Raw genomic sequence first — 6,267 nt, forward strand, 5'->3', positions numbered from 1 at the left:
CAGCGAGGTTGGGATGGAGAAGAGGCCCGGGGGGAAGGGGTGCGGGCACCCGTGGTGGTCCGGGGCAAACAGCCCAGGGTGGAGGTGCCCGGGGGCTCGGGGTGCGGGCACCCGGGGTGGTCAACGCAGATGCACGGGGGGTCTGGGTGCCCGGAGTTTGAGGTCTGGGTGCCCGAGGGTGTCGGATTTGGGCGGAAATTCGTGGGAAAATGGGAGAAATTGGTGGATTTCGTGAAGGGAAAGGTGGAGATGGATGGGGGAATGCTAGATCCACTTGAAACCAAGCAAATCCATGGATCAAATCCAAAAAATCTCATCAAACCAAAAAATCACAAAAAAAATTGGGGCTATTTTTGGTGGTGAATTTTCAAAATTGGGGAAGAACACAACAAAATTAGGCTAGAGAAGAAGATGGGAAGCTCCAATTTCGTGAGAAACCTTGGCTCTGATACCAAGATGTTGTAGGGTGGAACGCTAAGTGAGGATCTTTCACGAATTGGAGGGGGAATCCCCAAGAACAATATGAACACAAGAGACAAAACAAGAGGAACACACAAGAACAAGTCCAAGCACACATCCACTAGACCAACAAACACACAAGATCCACAAGGTACATGAACAATCAAAGGGAAACAAGATACATGGTAGAGTTCATCCCAAATCCTATGAAGGAGATGAGGGCTTGATGATCTAGGTAGATCCTTCCCTCAAGGGGGGCTTGAATCCCTAGGGATCTTCTCCAATGGAGGTCTTGTACTCCAATGGAGTCTTCTCTCTTAAGAGGAATCCCACAATGGGAGGTACATGAGCTAAGCTCTATGATTTGTGTCTATTCTTAGCTATCCTCTAAATGAGCTAGGTGGGAAGTACTTATAGTCTAGGGACGAAATAGAGGGAGAGGGGGATACAAAGGTCCAAAATGACCCTCAAAATGCACACACACTCGGATGGGTCCGGGCACCCGGGGTGCGGAGGACCGGGCACCCAGTCCGGTCAGGGAGGCCGCGGTCAAGTGCCTGAAGGGACCGGGCACCCAGGGCGGTGGGAGCCGGCTGGAGGGGAGGGGCACCTGGGGCGGTGGTGCATCTCCCAGCCAGGGGGGCGGGCACCCGGGGCCACTTGGCCGGGCACCCGGGCTGCTCAGGGGCGCCACCCAGGCCTTGGCCGGGCACCCGGGGCTCCAAGGGCCGGGCACCCGGGGTGCACAGCGGGCAGGCCCTGGGTGGTGGCCGAAGGCCCGGGCACCCGGTGATGAGGACATGACTACCTTGGATACGACTAAAAATATTGCATACACGCATATTTGTCAGGCGATTTCTAGTGCAAACTATTCAATAATCTATTTATGTTATCCAGAACAAAAATACTTCACATACTTTTGTGTTTTGTCTAATTGCAGGGGTATGGGATATTTGTACAATTCACATATGAAGATAAGGGAGAAAAAGATGTTTAAGTGCTGTTCAAAAAGTTCTCCCACGTTACTTTTGGGCCAAGAGAAGATAGAGTCCAAGTCTCTCACGTTCTGGATTCAGATTAGGACTACACAGACATACCTGACTCAAAACACCAACAACTTTTTCATACGGACTCTGAATTGGGTGATTCTTTTTTTGTTGGATTCTAGATTTTGTGCTCTTTCCAGAACAATTGGATTCACCTTCAAATTCGTCCGGAGCGTTGAGATATCGACGAAACAATCAGACGCTGCAGTAGAATCCGAGTCAAACAACAAGTCCAAAGGTGTTGCATCACCTCCACTTGGGCCCATTGGCCTTGTACGACCTAGGGTTAGTTTTAGGCTGCCTTGGGACGTCCTCCCACCTCCTAGGCCGTCACCCCTTGCTCCTATATAAGTAGATCCATCTAATAGCTTTTCCCTAGGGATTTGTTTAGTTAAAAGTTAGCCATTGCAACTTCGTGTACTTCGTTTGTGTCCAACGACCAGCCCAAGACCGCTTACGGATTCCCCCCTTTATCAATACTTCATATATACTCGCAATATTCATATTGCTTTTATCATATTCTTGCTTGTTCTTCGATTGCTTGCAGAAATAGACCTTCGTGGTCAGGTTGATTGTGCTCCGGCGTGGTCAATAACCTCTCGAAGTTGGTTTAGCGATTGCTAAGGCGCAACGTCGTGCACGTTTGTAGTCGGATTGTCAAAGTCATCTTCACCAAATCGATAGCTATCATCTCATCGAAAGATCGGGACACCCCGCCTCTATCAAGTGGTATCCCGATCTTTCGATGAGATGATAACTATCGATTTGGTGAAGATGACTTTGACGATTCGACTACAAACGTGCACGACGTTGTGCCTTAGCAATCGCTAAACCAACTTCGAGAGGTTATTGACCACGCCGGAGCACAATCAACCTGACCACGAAGGTCTATTCCTGCAAGCAATCTAAGAACAAGCAAGAATATGGTAAAAGCAATCTGAATATTGCGAGTATATATGAAGTATTGATAAAGGTGGGGATCCGTAAGCGGTCTTGGTCTGGTCGTTGGACACAAACGAAGTACACGAAGTTGCAATGGCTAACTTTTAACTAAACAAATCCCCAGGAAAGAGCTACTAGATGGATCTACTTATATAGAAGGAAGGGGTGGCGGCCAAGGAGGTGGGAGAACGTCCCAAGGCATCCTAAAACCAACCCTAGGTCATACAAGGCTCATGGGCCAAGTGGAGGTGATGCAACACCCTTGGACTTGTTGTTTGACTCGGATTCTGCTACAGTGTCTGATTGTTTCGTCGATATCTCAATGCTCCGGATGAATTTGGAGATGAATCCAATTGGGCTGGAAAGTGCAACAAATCTAGATTCCAAGAAAAAAAGAATCACCCAATTCGGAGTTCGTATGAAAAAATTGTTGATGTTTTGAGTCAGGTATGTCTGTGCAGTCCGAATATGAATCCAGAACGTGAGAGACTTGGACTCTATCTTCTCTTGGCCCAAAAGTGACATGAGAGAACTTTTTGAACAGCAAGTAAACATCTCTTTCTCCCTTATCTTCATATGTGAATTGTACAAATGTCCCATACACCTGCAATTAGACAAAACACAAAAGTGTGTGAAGTAGTTTTGTTCTGAATAACGTAAATAGATTATTTAATAGTTTGCACTAGAAATCACCTGACAAATATGCATGTATGCAATATTTTTGGTCGTATCCAAGGTATTCATGTCCTCATCATCCTCCCCTTTTTGAAAACAAAGCCGTCCTCGGCGTTGCTTAATCTGAAATGTGGCTAACAAAAGAGACAAGGTATACATGTTGTATATGTATATGTCATCCATTTTTACTTCCCTTGATTTTTGCACATATGACACATGTATACATGAGTAACTTTTATTGATCATAAAATATAAAGCCAAAATATTATCATAAGTAGAAGGCATGAGAATATTGCAACTCAGTTTGCACATATAAGTGAAGCTCTTATTCCTATCAAAAGATTGACAATATTTATCATTAAACCATCCCAAAATTGGTGAATAAATCTTACGTGCATCAAATTTACATGCTACAACATGCTTAAATAAGAAAACATGCAATAAGTCATTTGGCACAGAATCATCACCAAAGTTAGAGGTCACATCAAAAAGATTAAACATTGGCACAATTATTTTAAAATGTATTTGATCCAAATCTGATTTATTTTCTGATTCACATGGTTCTTTGACCTCAACAGTTAATTCAATGGACGCACTCAAAATTGTTGGTATTTCAATTGTTTGATCACATGATGCATTCATGACAGTAACATGATTCTCTAAAATAGGTGGCATGCTCAAATCAACAGATAACTCAACATATGATGTATTTAAGTTAATTAGGCATGCATCATTCTCATGTGAAGTTATATTATCAATACCTTTATTGTTACCTTGTCGCAAAGACGTAGCTGATGTAGGTATGGACAATGACAATGTACCGTACACTTGAGATGATGTCGCACTCACAATCTGAGGTGTGGCTGCTCTAGTAGGTGCAACGGTGGAGGAATCAACCGATGGTAGTGAGCATGAATTGGACTTGTAGTTGTTGTAGTCATCCAGTGCATCCTCCTGTAACTGTCTCTCAAAGGTACAAGCACGAACATACATACCAGTAATGCAACGAGGAATATACTGAAATTTTGCCTGAATATCATGGTTCAAACCACCAAAAAATATATTCATTGTATCATCCTCAGATTCTTCTATGTCACAATGATGCATATAAGATTTGAACTCTTGGTAGTAAGCATGAACAGTGTTATTGCCTTGTTTAAATTGTTCAAATTTGCGAAGCAATTCACGACGATAGTAAGAAGGGAAAAATTGTTGTCTCATTACATGTTTCAAATCTTTCCAATTTGTGGGTTGGTTATTAATGTTTTTCTTACAATGCACACTCCACCAAACAGAAGCAAAACCAGTAAATGCTCTAGTGGAAGCTCGTACTCGCTCGAGTTTAGAAAAGTCATGGTAACTAAAAACTTGTTCTACTTCAAGCTCCCAAGCTAGATAAATAGCTGGATTAAATCTACCCTCAAATGATGGTAAAGAGCTAACCTGACCATGTGCTTGTGTGTGTTGTCCCAACTCTCGTGATGGTGAAGATGTGTTCGTCATCCAAAAACTTCTATCTCCGGTACCTGTCATGATTAGTAGAAACAAGAAACAAAATTCGAGAATAATGTTCCCATGAACTACTAGGATGTGGTTGTAACGTGCTCACAGTAAGCAAATATCAATATCTTACAAGTTCTTACCATGCGGCAGGTGGTGACAGGCAACCAGCAGTGCCAAGTAACTCTGAAGATTGTGTAAAGCGATTGCTAGGGGAACGTACGTATACACGGTGTAGAAATATGTGGTGCTGGGTTGGCTATATATGGTAGCAAAAGATTAGCAATAATCAATTCAAAGATGCAATGTTGAATAAACACTCAACGACGGTACTATGCTGGTCCTAGGCTAGACCGGACTAGATACGCGAGCCTAGAACACTAATGAGGTCACGGCATAGCACAACTAGCATCAATGAAGGATAAGTAGCTTCGGACAACAAGATATAAGTGAAGATCACAACGAAAGTAAAGATAATGATGAATAAAAACTGCCAAGCAGGATATATAATAACTCTCTCTCCAACTTTCCCCTTGAAAAGTTTGCTACTAACTCAAGCTTTCCAATGCAAAAAGAATCACTCAATTCCGAATTGATATGAGGAGTCAAAGAATTTTAAAACTGGCCTGAAAAACAGGAACAAATTGTATGCGCGAACTTCAGAGGGCAAAAAGTCCTATTTAGAAGCTGATTTTGAGACGCCAAATATTGAACTTGCTTTTGCAACTATTCAGATGCGTCTAGTCGCTAGCTTTAATTTGAGTACTTGTGGAGTCAAAACGGACTTCATATGAGGAAATTATGCCTGTTTTACTGAACAGTGCACAAAACAGATTCCAATCCGAATTCAACTACGAGATTGAGTCTAGATAGATCCGAATTTTGTTTTTTTTCTCTTCCTTTTTCTTCCACACTTTTTTTCCTTTTTCTTTCTCTCTTTTTTTCTTTCCTTTTTTTCACTTTTTTTTCTCCGTCTTTTTTTTTCTCTCACTCTTTCCAAAACAAACTAGATAAGATGCAGATTGGATCAAGTGAAGATGTGACGATCTCAAATATGATTATGACAATGAACAATGGGTAGCACGTGGTGTAAATTGATGGATGGGTGGTGGACAGCGGACGGGATAACGATGCAGCAGCGGCGTGACTAATGTGAGCAGAACTTGAAACTCTAAACGAACTAGACACTAAGACCAGCAACTCCACACAACGATGCAACCGATAATTCAATAATGGAAACAATGAAAATAAAATTATAAAGGCTCAGACCGGCTTGGACAAAGGATGAATAGATCTAACTTTTTTCTGTGACTTTTTTTCTTGGACAATAGGTAAGAAAATAAATCTAATCTAGGGAAAACTGAAAATTCTCACCGAGCAACCTGAAAACTGATACCACTTGATAGAGCGGGGTGTCCCGATCTTTCGATGAGATGATAACTATCGATTTGGTGAAGATGACTTTGACGATCCGACTACAAACGTGCACGACGTTGCGCCTTAGCAATCGCTAAACCAACTTCGAGAGGTTATTGATCACGCCGGAGCACAATCAACCTGACCACGAAAGTCTATTCCTGCAAGCAATTGAAGAACAAGCAAGAATATGATAAAATCAATCTGAATATTGCGAGTATATATGAAG

This window comes from Triticum dicoccoides, chromosome 2B (assembly GCF_002162155.2).
Source record: "Triticum dicoccoides isolate Atlit2015 ecotype Zavitan chromosome 2B, WEW_v2.0, whole genome shotgun sequence".
Taxonomy (NCBI): domain Eukaryota; kingdom Viridiplantae; phylum Streptophyta; class Magnoliopsida; order Poales; family Poaceae; genus Triticum; species Triticum dicoccoides.